Genomic DNA, 18233 nt, shown 5'->3' on the forward strand with positions numbered 1-18233 from the left:
TCTCTGCGTGTCTCTCATGAATAAATAAATAAAATCTTCAAAAAAAAAAAAAAAAGATTTTCCTAGTACTTGTTGACATACATTTCCTATGTTCCAGCCAAAAGGGAAAAGTCCCAATAAGTGCCATGATGGCCTTTCTCAGCACCCATTGGCCTGTATACCTCTCCAGCCTACAGGCACTGCTGAAGCTCTTCCTGCCAAAGACCTTTTTTGAACCCTTTATGGGGATGGCTTCTGTTTCCTTTAAACCAATAAGCCACTAGCTGCCCCTGCCTCCTTCCACTGTAGACACTGGGGTCTTAGCCTCCTCCTAGAGGACAGTGACTGGTCATTCTCCCCTCCACCACACCAGCAACCCAGCATAGTTTCAGGTTCAGTAAAATTCACAGACTCTGGGGACAGACAACCCAAAGGACAATTACAGAGTTACTGGGCAAAACAGAAAGCGAGTGATGAAGAATGTGGGGTGTTCCATGAGAAGGACTGGAGTTTGAATTGCAGATCCTCCATTTACTAGCTGTCTGAGTTTGGGCAAGTCTCATAAGTACTGTAAGTCTCAGTTCTTCATCTATGAGGTAGTGACAATAATGCCAAACTTGCAATGTTCCTGTGAGGATTTGATGAGCTGACATGTGAGGGTATCTAGCATGGTGCCTGGCTAATAGTAAGCACACAGATAACACCAGCCATTATTCCAGCTATTAGAAACTGGTTTAGCAGATGCTCTATTGGAGGGCTGGAATCAGGAGTCCTAGGGCTTGCTGTGTAACCCCACCTGTATCTGTATCTGCCTTTATAAGCCTTCTGAAAAACAACAGGTAAAAAATGCTTCACAAAGTAAAAGCACAATGGAAGTGATTCCTCCCATTTTTCTAAGTTTCAGAAACTCCCAGGCGTCCTGTCCAGTGCGCAGCCATGGCAGACCTTTACCTTGCAAATACTCCAACCTGCTCAGTCTGAGAGACAGAGTCAGGGCAAATGATGGTGTGGTTCAGGGTCTGCTTCCCCATATTCACACAGCCTTCCCTTTTCCAAAGTCTTAGTTCCTAAATGTTCTGCTTTTGTGGGGCCTTCCTTTAAATAACCATGGGGTAGTGTCTACTACATGGGACTGCGAGCTCATGCACCACAATCACCCCTACCATTAACCTAGTCAACACTGGGCAGCATGAGAATGAAAGGCAAAGGCCAATACAGAGCAGGTGCCACAAGCCTAGGTTGGGAAGCAAGGTAGAAGGAAGTCCCTGTTAAGACTTACATCTGCCTGAATTAATCTCCCAAGCAACTGTTAGAGCACAGACACTAGTTCTCAAAGTGTTCTCTCTGTGGAGCTGGGCAGAAATGCAAATTCGAGGCCCCACCCAGACTGACTGAATCAGAAAACTCTGGGAGTGGGGCCCAGCAATCTGTGCCTTAAACAGCTCTTGAGGGGACTCTGATGCCTGCTCAAGTATGAGGAACCTTGCCCTAAACCTTTAATGGCATGACCCGCTGCTTTAACTCAAACATTTGCCAAACACTATGGGCCAAGGACCAAGCCAGATGATGGTATTCCAGAAGTAAGGACACATCTGGAGAACTTCCACAGTCCAACGGGGGCCCAAATCAAGTACACAAATACACAAGGCAGGATGTGGCATAAAAGAAGTCAAAAGAATCACTTTCCACTCCTCTACCCAGACCCCTACTCCTCAGACCTGCTCTTGTCATAACTAGGGGAAAAAACACCAGCTGTGGAAATCCACCCCCACTGCTGCTATTTCGGACTTCTCAACCGCAGGTAGCTTTCTCAAGAAGAGAGATGTCTCAGGTCCAGAAGCTTGACATGTGGGGAAATGCTCCCAAGGAGGCCACCACACACAGTGCTTCTGAGGGACTTCGAAATCAGCCCTATCATAGGTTTGGGCTCACAAAGTTCCTAGAGGGCCATGAACATGCCACAGCACATCACAACAATGCATTCCTGGGCAGGGTCACTCCCAGAGGCCCCTGGCAAGCTTGCACACGAGTGTGCAGATGGAGACATAAACACACAGACAGTTGGCCCCCTGGCTTCCCTTCCTCTAATCTCAAGTTACAAGGTTAAAGGCGTGCTATTCACAGCTAAGGGGGAGGGATCAAAAAAGGGGGTGCTGAAGCAGTGAGCCATCTGGTTCAGATCAAGATTGCGCATTCAGGACCCCAGCAAACTCCCAGAGCCTCCTCGAGCCTTCCTGATGGCTCAGAGTTTTCCCTCCCTCCCTCCCCCAAATTCCCACAGGGAAACTGAGGACTGGGCTGGAAAGGGGCGAGCCAAAGGCAAATTAGCCAAAGGAAGACTAGAAAACAAAAACCTGAATTAGGCAACTCTGTGTCACCATTCAGAGCTCTGGTTCTCTTCCCTTCAGATCCTGAACACCACGACTCAACTCGAGATCACCGCCTACAGACACTGTACCTTCCTCCACAAAGTGCTCAGGGCACCTAGCAGGCATCCTTCCTTGAACTGGCAACCCCCTCCAAAGTTAGCAGCAGAATCCAGATAAGTTTTAGGGGTGTGGTCTCCCAGACTCCATTTATGTCACCACCTCCACTAAGGTAGGAAGTTCTCTCCATCTCAGAAGGACTTCAGGGCCCACCAGGCATAGTAAGAGGAAAGAATGACCCACTGGCGTCTAGACAATTGTCCCAAAGACAAGATGACAGTGTGAGTTACTGGCTAGGAATGACTATTTCCCAGGGGCCTCGGAGTGCCCTGAAGCCCCTCAGCAGCTTTGGCTACAAGAGGCTGCCACTCCCCTCCTGCCGCCAGCACTTCTCTTCCCCCATTCTCCCAATACCTTAGAGTCTTATTTGGTGTTGTACGCAGCTGTAAAGCAAGAGACAAGATGGGAGATGGATGCAGTTGACAAGAAATAGAAATCGAAAGGCTACCTTGAGCAAGAAAGCAATGGGTGGGGGACTCTCTACAGGCAGAGAGGGTCAGAGGTGGGCTATGGGAAGGAGGAGGGGGTTAGCAGAAGTGGTGGAAAGCCAGAGGAGAACCTAAAGTGAGCTCAGCCCAGAGATGTAGCCGGGGGCTTGGGAAGTTTGGTCCAGCTACAGTGGAATGGCTGGAGGAAAGAAAAATGACTTCCATTCCAAAGCACGTCTCCGGCAGGCCCCCAAAGGACTGGGGCATGGCCTTGACCAAGTTCCTGGTTTACTGTCATGCCTCAGTTTCTCCAAAGTGGAAAGGAGGTCAAGCTGTTAGATTTATCAGAGAGAACTGGGCCACTGGGGGTGGCTAGGGGGCAGTGCCAAGTAGGGGAAAGGGGAGAGAGGTGCTGATGGTGCAGACAGCCCGTGGCCAAGAGGAGCGAGGCAGGGGTCCCCGGGGGGCTCAGAGGCCAGGAGCGCGCGGGGCTTGTGGGGACGAACCAGCCGGGGGCAGTGAGTCGGGACTGGGGCAGGGGACGCTTCCCAGGGCTGGGGCTGGGCGCTGCCATCAAGGAGAGGAACGGCTTGAGGTGCAGAAGCAGAAGGCGGGGATGGGGCTGAGGCCAAGACAGGCGGACCCCGCTTCCCCGGGGGCACCCAGAGCTCCGACCCCGGGGAAGTTGCCGGGGTGGACCGGGCCGGTCTGGGCCGCTGGGCCGAGCCAGCTGCCCGCGCGTAAGGGGTTCGGGCAGCCAGCGGCCCGGGGCGCCCCGCATCCCGCCCGCCCTCGTCCCGCCCGCGCACCTCAGTCAGCGCCGGGCGCCGCGCGGGCCATGCTTGCCGCTCCTGCCGCCGCCGCCGCCGCCTCCGCCCGTGCAGAAAGCTCCGCCGCCGGCGACGTCCGGACCCGTTAGCTCCGCGGCTCCCCCGTCCGCCCGCAGCAGGCCAGTCCCGCCCTTGCCGGCTCTGCCCTCCCGGAGCGAGCCGCCGCCGCCGCCTCAGCCCGGCCCCTCCCCCCACCCCAGCCCGGCTTGAAGGGAAGGGTGGGGGAAGGGGGCGACTGCCCCCTCCCCATTCACATCCTCTCCGTCTCTCCCCTCCCTCCTCCACCCGCACGCGCGCGGGCCTGCTGGGATATGGAGTGCGGGCGGCCCTGGGCCGCTAGGGGCGTCTCGCATCTAGGACTACAGCTCCCGGAAGACAGCGCGCGCGCCCTAGGGATTGTGGGCCTTGTAGTTCGGCCGGGGCCGGGGGGGCGTCTACCGTGCAGGAGGTGGGGTCGGCAGAGGGGGGATGGGAAATCTCCGTTCCCCGAAGGCTGGGTTCCCGGCGTCTGAAGCAGAGGATGTGGGGTCTGCGGCGCCCCCGGTTCGGGTTGAACACCTGGAGTCCCCAGGGAGGTGCGGATGAGCCCTGGATGCCTCTGAGACGTGGCTGTGGCCAGCTGCGGCCGAGCCCGGCTGAAAGCGAAGCCTCCGGGCCCCCGAACGGCGCCCCGGGTGCAGTTCCCACTCGCGCTCCCGGAGAGCCACGACCTGAGACCCGCTTGGCTTTGTGCCGGGCTCCGCAAGCCGGAGGAGCCGCGGTGGGGCCTCTGCGCTCGGGCGGGAGGAGGAGCTGCCGGAGCGGCGTGGGCGTGGGGTCTTCCCCACCCGGGGAAAGGGAGCCGAGGGACTGTGGGTTTCCCGGAGCACCTCATTCCAGTCGCACTCTCTCTCTCTCTCTCTCCTCTTTTTTTTTTTTTTTTTTTTTTTTTGGTCAGATGCTCTTAGCTCCCCTACTGCTTAGGGTAAGGCGCACACGTTTTAAGTGTTGTTTCCATGTCTTCTGTTATCAAGTCCTTTCTCCAACTTCCAAGCCGAACTCAAACCCTTGATGAAGCCCCGGGTCGACCGCACTTTCACCCTCCAAGCTTCGTCTCTGGCAGAGCGGGAGCCTGTAGGCCAGTGGGTCTCAAACTTTGGCGTGGACCAGAGTCTCCTGGAGAGCTTGCTCAAGTCTAGCTGGCCCCCACTCGCAGTTTCTGTTTCATGGACTCTAGGGTGTGCCTGGGAATTTGCATTTCTGACAACATCCCAGGTGAGATTGATGGCCTGGGGAACCACTTAGAGAACTGCTACTGCTGCTGCTCTTTGTTTGCTGGACTTCTGGCTTCGTCCTTCACGGTTAGGCCTGCTGCGGAATATTAGCCTCTGAAGAGCCAGGCCATGAAAGGCAGGGTCCTAGCTAGTTGAGCACAGAAGTGCTCTTTGTAATTGTGATCAATAAACAAATCAGTTCATCCTGTAAAGAAAAATACGACGTGGACCATCTGACGGAAAGGTGTTTCGGACTTTAGCCCTTGACCTTTTTTGTTGTTGTTGTTTGTTTCTTTGTTTGTTTTAAAGCTGGGAAGGTTTTCTGTTGCCAAGGGCTGCAGCTGAGGTACACCTCGCGCTGACTCCACCCTCCACGCTCTCCCCTCCCCCGTAGATGTAAGCCAAGGGGTGTGATCTCAACTGGGAGTATTGTGGGTTTAGTAGAATCCATTACCTCTGGGCGGCTAGGACCTAAAACAGGCTGGGGAGGCACCTGGGTGGCTCAGTCCGTTAAGCATCTGACTTCAGCTCCGGTTGGGATCTCAGGGTCCTGGGATCAAGCCCCACAACTGGGCCCCCTGCTCAGTGGGAGTCTGCTTGTCCCTCTCCTCCCAATCCTGTTTTCTCTGTCGTCCAAATAAATAAATAAGATCTTTTAAAAATAAATAATAAAAGCAAAACAGGCTAGGGTAGTGAGAGGTGGGGAGGTGGCTTCCTGACCTCTTAGGTGAGCTTCTCCTTCCCACCTGCTGTCCTGATGTTCTGGGGGAACTATAAACCCCTGAAGACAAAGTTTGGTGACCATCACACCACAGGCACAATCCTAGAATCTCCCAGTTGTCAGGTGACAAAGATTCACTGCTTGACCAAACCCAAGCCAGGTTCCTCTTGAGTTCTGTTCTCCAATAGGCCTCAACCTTGGCCTATAAAAACTACACTCCTCACCACAAATGATTTCATCCATCCTCCTTCCCGCACATTAAAGACTTAAACACCATAATATAGTTTCTAACAACTCAAAGCCACTTACTTAGGATGACCCTAGCTCTACTAAAGTGCAGGCCAGATAAAGCTCAGGCCTGCTGGGAAAGGATTTACTGTTTGCTTTAGCCAACACCTAAAGATAAGAGACTACTCCAACTTAAGCATTTACTACAAAGGTTTTGCAACTGTGACTCCTTCTGTCCCTTTGAGATGTATATGTATCTCCTACAGCTCTGGTCTGCTTTTCCTAAGGACCTGAAACCCATTCCTTTGAAATGTAATCATCAGGAAGAATAGGGCCTCTGTCTCCCAGTATCCATGGGAAGATAGAATCCTAACTTCCATAATTGCCAGCTAACAGACACAGCTGGCCTAAGCATTTACACTGACCAATCCTTTGTCATTTCTCACTTCCCTGACTCTACTGAGTCCCTGCTTCAATCTCCCTCATTCCTCCAGTCTCCCTCATTCTCTCTTTAAAATGCCCAGGCACCAGAGCACCTGGGTGCCTCAGTGGTTGAGCGTCTGGCTTTGGCTCAGGGCGTGATGCCAGAGTCCCGGAATCAAGTCCCACATTGGGCTTCCCTCAGGGAGCCTGCTTCTCCCTCTGCCTGTATCTGTGCCTCTCTGTGTGTGTCTCTCATGAATAAATAAATAAAATCTAAAAAATAAAAATAAAAATAAGATGCCCAGTCATCTGTACAAATAGAAAATGAGTTCAGTTTACATCGGACCCTCTTCCTTATTGCAGTAGTATATTCCTGGTTAAAATCTGTCCTTACCACCTTAATGTCAGGCTTTGTTTATTTTTGACAAAGGGGGTAGGTACACTGAGTTCCCAGGGCCCAGGTTATCTAGCCTTCCACCCATCTACTGACGGCCAAAAAGCAAGTTATTCCTAGGTCCCTGGGCAAGTCGAAAAGTGGCCACCAGAGGCGTTGGACCTTGACTAAAATGAACTCTGGAATGCCTCTCTGTTTCTTTTAGATTTGTGTCTCTATCGCAGGCCAGTGGAGCCTAAGTAATCGTCATGCAACCTCATGCTCTGCCCATACAACCAGCTGCCAGGGCCTTCCTAAAGCAGATAGGTCTCAGCGTCTGAGTCATGTACAATGACAACATTCCCTCACCTGCAGAAGGTATATGAAATTTTTTTGAGTTTATATCTATCTTCCAAATCTCTTTTGGCAGATGATTCAGGGAGAACTAAGATGCCTTTTCTTTCTTTTTTTTAAACATTTTATTTATTTATTCATGAGAGACACACAGAGACAGAGAGAGAGGTGCAGAGACACAGGCAGAGGGAGAAGCAGGCTCCATGCAGGAGCCCGATGTGGGACTCGATCCCAGGACTCCAGGATCACGCCCTGGGCCGAAGGCAGGCGCCAAACCGCCGAGCCACCCAGGGATCCCCTAAGATGCCTTTTCATGGGCAGGACAGAGAGACCCTCTCTCTACCTCAACTCCAACAGAAACCCTCACCATCGCCCTTACCACCTCCCAATTAGATGTCAAATTGGTTCACCCATTTTTCCCTTGTGGTTCTGCTTTCTTTCTTTTTTTTTTTTTTGAGAGTCATAATATATTTATTTGTTTTTAATAAATTAATTTTTTATTGGTGTTCAATTGTGGTTCTGCTTTCCCATCCCCTCCCCCAGTCCAAATTCTGTCTGTCTGAAAACTTTGAGTTTTCCTTCTTCGAGAAGGTTCTCCCCAACTGCCTCAGTGGAGCATTTGGATTTGAATCATTCATTGAAAAGCCTAGTTTTGCCTGTGAACTGTCCAGTGCAAGAGAGACAGTGGAACAGGAATTTGGGAGTTGGAACATGGCAGATGACAGCACAGGGCTTTGGAGGCAGACAGCTACTAAGTAGCAAGGCACAAAGAGGAGCTGGCTCCCTCCCTCCCTGAGTTTGTTTGGGGTACAGAAGCTTAAAGTCAGACCAATCTGGCAATTCCCACCCCTTTTATGCTGTGTGTGACCCAGAGCAAGTTACACAATTCCTTCAACTATAAAAATGAGAAGAAGAATAATAAAAGAAGACTTCATTGTTTAGAGTTGTTGAAAAGATTGGAAAAAATACGATCTTAGGTAGGAAGTCTATCAAAAATAAATCAAGTTAATATTTAAGTTTAATGTGATTCCAGTACAAGTACCAGCAGGTTTTTTGTTTGTTTGTTTGTTTTTTGTTGTTGTTGTTCATTTTTTGGGAGATGGGATCACGAAGTAGATATATTGATTTTTAAAAATTATTCGGAGGGGCACCTGGGTGGCTCAGTGGTTGAGCATCTGTCTTTGGCTCAGATCATGATCCTGGGGTCCTGGGATCAAATCCCACATTGGGCTCCCCACAGGGAGCCTGCTTCTCCCTCTGCCTTTATCTCTGCCCCTCTCTCTGTGTCTTTCATGAATAAATAAATACAATCTTTAAAAAATTATTTGAAAAAATAACAAGCAAGATAAAATTTTTAAAAAGTTAACAATAGGGACACCTGGGTGGCTCAGCAGTTGAGCGCCTGTCGCGTGATCCCGGATTCCTGGGATTGAGTCGCACATCAGGCTCTTTGCATGCAGCCTGATTCTCCCTCTGCCTGTGTCTCTGCCTCTCTCTCTCTGTGTCTCTCATGAATAAATAAATAAAATCTTAAAAAAAAAAACTAACAGTAGTAAAGAGTGTTGGCCCTCTCAGATATTAAACATATTATAAAGCCTACTCTTAAAATAGTATGATAAGTCAATGACACAGACCTGCTGGTCTAGAAATTACTCAAATACACATAGAAAAAAAAGCTTAAATACTTAAGGAAAACTGACATATAGGAGAGAGATATTCTCTAAGTGGGAGAAAAGGTGAATTACTATATAAGGGTGCAGGGACAATTGGGGAACCATTTGCTAAAAAATTATGTCAACACTGAATGGATCAAGGTAAAAATCACCAATAGCTTTCAGTGTCATGAAAAACAAAAACGAGGAGCTTCATTTGAAGAAGTATGGAAGTATAATACTCTTAAAGCAGTGCTGAAGAGAGAAATTATCTCAAAGCTGACAACACCAATGTACAGATTCGCTGGTATTAGAGGAACAAGTTACTTGAAATCATGGAAGATGTAATCAACAAAATGCAGTGAAAAACCATGCAGGACAAATGACTCAGCTTGTTCTCTGAATACCTTGAAAATTAAAAAGAGGGAGGGAGGGAGAGAGAGAAGAGAATCTATAATTTTTATTTTATTATTATTTTTTAATGATAGTCACAGAGAGAGAGAGAGAGAGAGGCAGAGACACAGGCAGAGGGAGAAGCAGGCTCCATGCGCTGGGAGCCCGACGTGGGATTCGATCCCGGGTCTCCAGGATCACGTCCTGGGCCAAAGGCAGGCGCCAAACTGCTGTGCCACCCAGGGATCCCCCGAGAATCTATAAATTTTAAAAGCCCTATCAACCAATTACAACGTATGGACTTTATTCAAACAAACTGAAAAAAAAATTGTTTTAGAATAGGGAAAATTTGAACACTGACCATTGGATATTAAGCAATTGTTATTAATTTTAGATGTACTAATGATGCTGTGGTTAGTTTTTGTTTGTTTGTTTAAGAGACCTCATTTAATAATATACACGGAAATCATATTTATGGGATGATAAGATGTCTGGGGTTTGCTTCAAAAAATCCAGAGCTGGGTGGAGGTATAGACACAAGATTGACTGAATTGATCATTGTTGGAGCAAGGGGATGATGGTTATTTGGGGTTCATTATAACATTTTTTTTCTACTTTTGTATGTGTTTGAAGTTTTCCATAATAAAATGGTTTAAACATCTTTTAGTAAGATCTCTACCCCATACTTAGCTAAAACCAACCACCAACAACAAAAACCGAGTTAATAGAAAATGAGAGGGAGTGTACCTGGGTGATTCAGGTTGCCTATGGCTCAGGCCATGATCCAAAGGTCCTAGAATCAAGTCTCTGCAGAGCCTGTTTCTCCCTCTTCCCTCTGCCTGCCACTCCCCCTGCTTGTGCTGTCTCTCTCTTTCTCTCTCTCTGTCAAATAAATAAATAAAATCTTAAAAAAAAACAAAACAAAGGGAAAGGAAAAAAAGGGCAGCCCCTTTTAAACAACAACAAAAGAAAGGTGGCCTGGCGCCTTGGTGGGGTGGGGGTGATCCTGGAGACCTGAGATTGAGTCCCACATTGGGCTCCCTGCATGGGGCCTGCTTCTCTCTCTGCCTGTGTCTCTTCCTCTCTCTCTGTGTGTGTGTCTCTCATGAATAAATAAATAAAATATTTTAAAAATAATAAAAAAGAAAAAAAGGGGGGGACGCCTGGGTGCCTCAGTGGTTGAGCATCAGCTTTCAGCTCAGGGCCTGATCCCAGGGTCCTGGATCAACTCCCGCATTGGGCTCCCTGCTGGAAGCCTGCCTCTCTCTCTGCCTATGTCTCTGACTCTCAATCTCTCATGAAAAAATAAATAAAATTTAAAAAAAAGGGAGACATTTTTGCAATTTATATTAAAAAGTGAAGAACTAATAATGCTTTTGAAATCAGTAAAAATACCAAGAAACCCATAGGAAATGTAAAAATTATATAAACAATTCACCAAAAAAAAAAAAAAACCCACAATGACTCTGATATGAAAAGATGCAGATCTTCAGTTTTTAAAAAAATTGTGGTAAAATATACGTAACATGAACTTTACCACCTTAACCATTTTTAAATATACAGTTCAGTGGTATTTTTTTTTTTTTTTTACAGTTCAGTGGTATTAAGTAACATTCACATTGTGCAACCATCACTGCCATCTATCCACAGAGCTCTTTTCATCTTGCAAAACTGAAAAGTTCTGTACCCATTAAACAATGACTCCTCACATTTCCCCCTCCCCCCAGCTCCTGACAACCACCATTTTACTTTCCATCTCTATAAATTTGACTATGAAGTCATATCAGCATGAGGACAGTGTTTGTCTTTTTGTGTCTGGCTCTTTTCACTTAGCATAATGTCCTCAATGTTCATCCACATTGTAGCATGTGTCAGGACTTCCTTCCTTTTTTAGGCAGAATAATATTCTATTGTCTGTATATTCCCCATTTTATCCATTTATTTGTCAATTGACACTTGGGTCACTTCCTTCTGTTGGCTATTGTAATAAAGCCACTATGAACATGAGTATACAACTCTCTCTTTAAGTCTTTGCTTTCAATTCTTTTATATATATGCCAGCAGTGGAACTGCTGTATCATATGACAATTATGTTTTGAAATTTTTTAGGAACCATCATAATATTTTCCGTAATGGCTGTACCATTTTATATTCCCACAACAGTGACAAGGTTTTCCATTTTCTTTTTTTTTTTTTTTTTAAGGGTTTTTCCTTTTTCTTTTTCTTTTTTTTTTAAATTTTTATTTATTTATGATAGGCACACAGTGAGAGAGAGAGAGAGGCAGAGACACAGGCAGAGGGAGAAGCAGGCTCCATGCACCGGGAGCCCGACGTGGGACTCGATCCCGGGTCTCCAGGATCGCGCCCTGGGCCAAAGACAGGCGCCAAACCGCTGCGCCACCCAGGGATCCCGGTTTTCCATTTTCCACATCCTCATCAACCATTATCTTCTGAGCTTCACTCTTCATAGAATAAATGCAAATTAGAACCGCACTGAAATATCATTTTTCACCTATCAGATTGGCAAAGACCTAAAAGCTTGATAACTATCTTGGCATGAGTGTGCGGCACAGGATTCGTAGCTGCTGCCAGTGTGACTGGAAATTGGTACAACCTCTAAGAAGAGTAACTTGGTAATATCTTCAGATTACACATACACACCATTTGACACAGCAATTTTTTTAAAAAAGATTTTATTTATTTATTCATGAAACACACACACACACACACACACACACACACACACACACAGAAAGAGAGAGAGAGAGAAAGGCAGAGACACAGGCAGAGGGAGAAGCAGGCTCCATGCAGGGAGCCCGACATGGGACTCGATCCCGGGTCTCCAGGATCACCCCCTGAGCCAAAGGCAGACTCAACCACTGAGCCACTCAGGAGGACCCTGACACAGCAATTTGTAAGAAAGTATCCTATTTACACATTTTCTTAGTTACATACAGAGATGGCTATTTGTTACATTGAAAGAGCAAAGATTGAAAGTGACCTATACATTGTGGTGCTTGGGTGGCTCAGTCTGTGAAGCATCTGACTCTTGGTTTTGGCTCAGGTCATAATCTTAGGGTCCTGAGATAGAGCTTATTGGGCTCCACTCAGTGGGGAGTCTGGGATTCTCTCTCCCCCTCTCCCGCTGTGACCTCTCCCCCTGCTCACACTCTCCCTCAAATAAATACATAAATAAATATGTTAATGATCCAAATTAAAGATTAAATAAATATATTGAAGACATTCCAACTGATGGTGTCTTTTGTTATCATTATCTCAATAGATAACAAACTATTAGAGAGCAGGGGACTGGCTTTTGTAGGTCCAAACAGACCTTCAAGAAATATTGATTAAATTAATGAAATTATTTCTTGGTCTCTGGCAGAACTGAGTTGGCAGGCAGCTCGAGGAGGTTAAGTGACTCATCCAAGGTCATTCATATATAATATGCACTACCTAGTCCTTATGTATAAAACACAGTGGGAGGCACTCTGAAATTGAAAAATTGGACCCTCCCTTCTAGGAGCTTGAGATCTAGTAAAGCACTCTGGCCGACACCGTAAAAAATATCAAGGTTTTTGGGGGCACCTGCATAGCTCAGTGGTTGAGTGTCTGCCTTTGGCTCAGGTCATGATCCCAGAGTCCAGGGATTGAGTCCTGCATCAGGCTCCTTGCCTGCTTCTCCATCTGCCTGTGTCTCTGCCTCTCTCTGTGTCTCTCATAAATAAATAAATAAAATATTTTAAAAATAATAAAAATATCAAGTTTTAAAAAAATATTTTATTTTAATCTCCACATCCAACATGGGGCTCAAACTCACAATCCCCAGACCAAGAATACTCATTCTACCAACTGAGCCAGCCAGGTGCCTCCAAAATCTAAAGTTTTTTTTTTTTTTTTATGGTTCTTTCAATTATATCGATGGAGACCATTGTTTTGGTGAGTAAACTGAGGCATAGATCAGAGAAGTAGTTGCTTAAAAGCCGTATGAAAAAGGAGAAGAAAGATACTGACTAAAATAGAAGTCATCCTTCCATTAATACCCCATCCATAGTGCCCTAGGGATTTCAAGGGAACCATTTGCCATCAATATTCCATACACTGGAACAGGCTTCTCAAAGATGTTCAGGTCCTGTGAGATGCTCCCCTATAGGAGGCGGATTCCCCAACCTGCATATGAAATGCTTTATGCATTAGAGAAGGTTCAAGGTTCCCCATCCATATAGGTATTTTTTCCTCTACCTTTGTTCAGTGAGAAGGCCTGGCAGCAGTGACGCCTCATTAGCAACAAATGCACAGAGCTTGTTGTTATTGTTTTTTAATTTATTTTTATTTTTTAAAAAGATTTTATTTATTGATTTATAAGAGACACAGAGAGAGTCAGAGACACAGGCAGAGGAGAAGCAGGCTCCATGCAGGGAGCCCGATGTGGGACTCGATCCCGGGACTCCAGGATCACGCCCTGAGCCAAAGGCAGCCACTTAACCCCTGAGTCACCTGGGCGTCCCTGTTATTGGTTTTTTTTTTTTAAATTGAGGTGAGAATCACATAACATAGAATTAACTATTTTGGTATCTTAATTTTAATTTAATTTTCTTGGAGGAGGCACCCAGAAATTAACCATTTTATAGCACACAATTCAGTGTATTTAGTACATTCATAATGCTTTATAACCAATACTCTATCTAGTTTCAAAACATTTTCATTATCCCAAAAGAAAATCCTGAAAAAAAAAAAAAAAGAAAGAAAGAAAGAAAATCCTGTACCCATTAAGCAACTATGCCTCATGCTCCCTCCTCCTAGCCCCTGGCAACCGTTATTTTTTGTCTCTGTGGATTCACTATCCTAAGTATTTCATATAAATGGAATCCTACAAAATAGGGTCATTCATGTCTGGCTTCTTTCACTTAGCATAATATTTTCAAGGCTCATTCACGTTATAACGTGTCCATATTTCATTCTTCTTATGACTGAATACTACTTCATTGCATAGATATGCTACATTAAAAAAAAAGATTTATTTATTTGAAAGAGAGAGTGAGGGGATCCCTGGGTGGCTCAGTGGTTTAGCGCCTGCCTTTGGCCCAGGGCACAATCCTGGAGTCCCGGGATCGAGTCCCACGTCAGGCTCCCTGCATGGAGCCTGCTTCTCCCTCCTCCTGTGCCTCTGCCTCTCTCACTCTCTCTCTCTCTCTCTATGTCTATCATAAGTAAATAAATCTTAAAAGAAAAAGAAAAGAAATAGAGAGTGAGAGTGCAATCTGGAGGCAGGAGGAACAGAGGGTAGAGGGAGAAGCAGACTCCCCACTAAGCAGGATGTCCAACACAAGGCTCCATCTAGGTACCCAGGATCATGACCTCAGTTGAAGGCAGACTCTTAACCAACTGAGCCACCCAGGCACCCTGAAATACTACTTTTTGTTTATCCAACATATTGGTTTCTTAAAATTGTGAGAAGAAAATAAGCCTGTCCACTTTTTTTTGTCCACCTTTTTTTTTAATGGATCTACACCCCCTCTGTAGCAATGCTGGCTAATATCTTACAGAAGCATTTTTTGGAAAGGACTGCACAAGATATTTATGAATGGCAGTGGTCAGGTTTTGGGGAAGAGGGTCCACTTAATGATGAAGTACACTTAAAAGCTCTCCAGAAAGGGTTCATTGTTTATTATATCAAGTCTGTGTTTTAATTTTTACTTATTTTTCCTTTTTTAAAAAAAACTTTTAAAAATTAAAACACATGGGATATCTGGGTGGCACAGTTGGTTAAATGTCGGACTCTTGATTTTGGCTCAGGTTATGATCTCAGGATTGTGAGATTGAGCCTCTCTGCCTGGCTCAGTGGGGAATCTGCTTGAGATTCTCTCCCTTTGCCTCTGCCCCTTCCCCTGCTCATGTACACACAGGCATGCTCTCTCTCAAACAAATAAATAAATCTTTAAAAAACAATTTTATTTGTTTGTTTGAGAGAGAGTGGATCAGCAGAGAGGAGGGGCAGAGGGAGAGGGAGAAGCAGACTCCCCACTGAACAGGGAGCCCAATGTGGGGCTTGATTTCAGGATCTAGAAATCATGACCTGAGCCCAAGGCAAACCATAAACTGACTAAGCCACCCAGGAGCCCCTAAAAAAATAATTTTTAAAAACCATACCAATGGCTTTATTTTTTTCCTTGGAAGACCCAGTAGAAGAGTTTAATAAACTCTATTTTCTTCAACTATTCCCATCTTCTTGTTACTCTTCCTTTAGTAAATGCTGTGGGTTACACCCCTTTATAGCAATGGTGCACCCATTCTCTACTTTTCTTAGTTATTGTGTTGGCAGCTAATGACTCACAGTTTCACCCTTCTCCAGAGAATTTTCCTCAGTCCACCTAAGCTGCTTCATCCAGATGCACCTGGGAAATTATGCTCCTGTTGTCCCAGCCTCCAAGGGGCCCACAGCCTGTGAATGACTGAAGTGGGGTACGAAGTCCAGCTCCCTTGCTTCTGAGAGGAATAAATCTTGTGTTGCATTTTTATGCTTTAGAGCTCACTGTAGGATAATATTGAGGCTAGACATCTTTGCTTGGCTTCTTCCCCTGCCCTATCCTGCTTCCGTCACTGCTAATAAGTCACTTGCACAAGAGTCACTGTCTCAGACTCTGCATCTAGGGAACCTAACCTCAGCTATCCCTGTGGGTAGTCCTGGTTCCCAGAGGTATTTCTGCTACCAGCAGCTGGGATACATCTCATCTAGGGCCCTGCAGATTGCACCTCCTCAAAGAAGCCCTCCTGGACCTAGGCCCTCACACTCTGGCAGCATTTAATGAGGCAATTGGATGCCTCCTCTGGCCAGACACCGTGCTAACCCTTTTGTGTGCATTAGCACATAATCCTCGCAACAAACTGATTAGGCAAATACTATTTTCTTCTTATATGAAGAAACTGAGGCTCAGAGAGGTTGAGTATCTTGCTCACACAGTATAGTAGAAACTAGGTAGCATTTGTCTGATTTCACACCCTTGTGTTTACCCACTATACTCTTAGATTATAGCTTCAGAACTTTTATTTTTTATTTTTTTAAAATTTTATTTATTAATGAGAGAGAGAGAGAGAGAGAGAGAGAGGCAGAGACAGGCAGAGGGAGGAGCAGGCTCCATCCAGGGAGCCCAATGTGGGACTCCATCCCAGGTCTCCAGGATCAGGCCCTGGTCTGAAGGTGGCGCTAAACTGCTGAGCCACCTGGGCCACCCCTGGAACTTTTATTTTTATGAGTCTACCCCAGACAGTGGGATCTACATGTTGTTATGACTGTTGCTGACAGATTGCACCAAGGGCTTCATCTTTTTTTAAAAATTTTTATTTATTTATGATAGTCATCACAGAGAGTCATCACAGAGAGAGAGAGAGGCAGAGGCACAGGCAGAGGGAGAAGCAGGCTCCATGCACCGGGAGCCTGACATGGGATTCGATCCCGGGTCTCCAGGATTGCGCCCTGGGCCAAAGGCAGGCGCTAAACCGCTGCGCCACCCAGGGATCCCGAGGGCTTCATCTTATTAAACATATTCCTTGAGTATCTTTGGTACTCAGACCAGGGAATTCTAGAATGACTTTGGAGCTCCCCCCTCAGCATGCCTGCCCTAGGAAGTGGGGTGACTCCTTTGTCTCTCTCTGAGCTCCTTGGTGCACACCGTTGTCCTTGAGCCCCTACCAAAGCCGTAGTTGTAGGCATCCCTGCCTTCCACTCCACTGCAGAGTGGGGATCTGCATTGCTGAGAACAGCAGCAGTGGGAGACAGCTTATCACTTCCCTGGAGGCTTCCTAGGTTCACAGAAGGAAGAACAGGCACTGAAGTGGGGCCAAGTGAAGAGGGCGGAATAACGTCAGGGGGAGAAGACCAAGGGAAGGAGAGAGATTTAGGGGAGGAGGCAGGGTAGTGGGGACTGAGTAGGGAATCGTTGGTTATGCATTCATTTGACAAATTGTTTTAACCACCTACAATGTTCTAGGCACTGTTTTGGGGACTGAGGATACAATCATGGGCAAGACCCTGCTTTAATGAAGCAATGCGAGAAGAAGAATAAAAATAATCCTATTAATGGTTAATATCTTTTGAGCATTTAAAAAAATTTTTTTTTTATTTTATTTATTCATGAGAGGCACACAGTGAGAGAGAGAGAAGCAGGCTCCATGCACCGGGAGCCCAACACAGGACTCGATCTGGGGTCCCTGGGATCAGGCCCTAGGCCAAAGGCAGGCACCAAACCGCTGCACCACCCAGGGATCCCCTCTTTTGAGCATTTATTACGGAATCCAGAATGTATCTTATCCTCACAACCATCTCAGGCATTTGATACTATTATTAACCTGTGTTACAGACGGTGACAAGGAGACAGAGTAGCCAAGTGACTGGCTAAGGTTACACAGAGTTGGAGCAGGGTCCCTCATCTCCTTTGAGATTGATGCCAAGGCCTCAGGCTCCCTACCGAGACGGGACGGTAGGTTTGGAAGGCATGCTGTTGCAAGAAAAATCCAAACAATAGCGATGAAACTCAAGTTCTCCTGGCCCATCCCTAGCAATCTCCCTCCTGTCACGGAAACTGTGTCTATACACATTATTTTTGACAGGACCGGCTTCCTCTACAACTTGCTTTCCCCCCTTAACAAAGTATCAGGAACGCTGCTCCCTACTGTAACACAGCTTTACTTCCTTCTTTCTAATTGCTGCATAGTATTCCACGGCATGGATGTCCCCTAGAGAAAAGGTGTTTCCAACTTTTCGGCTACAGACAAGGCACAACTTTTCCAAAAGCTCCGCAGATGCCCTTCCCACTGCAGAGCTGCAAAGTTTCTTCCGGAAGCACCCGAGTGATAAAACCCGCGAAAAGCACCAGCCAAACGCCAATCCGATAGGAGCCGCTTAGGATCCGGCAACAGCTGTTCTTATTTATTTTACCCCTCAAAGGATTTTATTTTCTTCCCAGAAAAGCAGCTGCCCCTGGTCCGGGCTGGGGGACCAAACAGACCCTTCACCGTGGAACCTCAAGCGCCTGAAACCGAGGCTGTGTCTTTAAGACGCATTCGTTCCTCTGGGAATTGTAGTTTTGCGGAGCAACGGAGCCCCCTTCTCGCCT

At 46.5% G+C, this 18233-nt stretch overlaps 1 protein-coding gene across 3 annotated transcripts in view; it reads right to left on the bottom strand.

Annotated features, from left to right (window-relative positions):
- Positions 1–3994, bottom strand: part of ST3GAL2 (ST3 beta-galactoside alpha-2,3-sialyltransferase 2) — a 52498-nt gene extending 48504 nt beyond the window's left edge. For all 3 annotated transcript variants that reach the window (XM_041771033.1, XM_041771034.1, XM_041771032.1), the window contains exon 1: positions 3703–3994. The gene's annotated coding sequence lies outside the window, so the exon portion shown is untranslated. The remainder of the gene's footprint in view (positions 1–3702) is intronic.
- Between the last annotated feature and the right edge of the window lie 14239 nt (positions 3995–18233).

This window comes from Vulpes lagopus, chromosome 10 (assembly GCF_018345385.1).
Source record: "Vulpes lagopus strain Blue_001 chromosome 10, ASM1834538v1, whole genome shotgun sequence".
NCBI lineage: Eukaryota > Metazoa > Chordata > Mammalia > Carnivora > Canidae > Vulpes > Vulpes lagopus.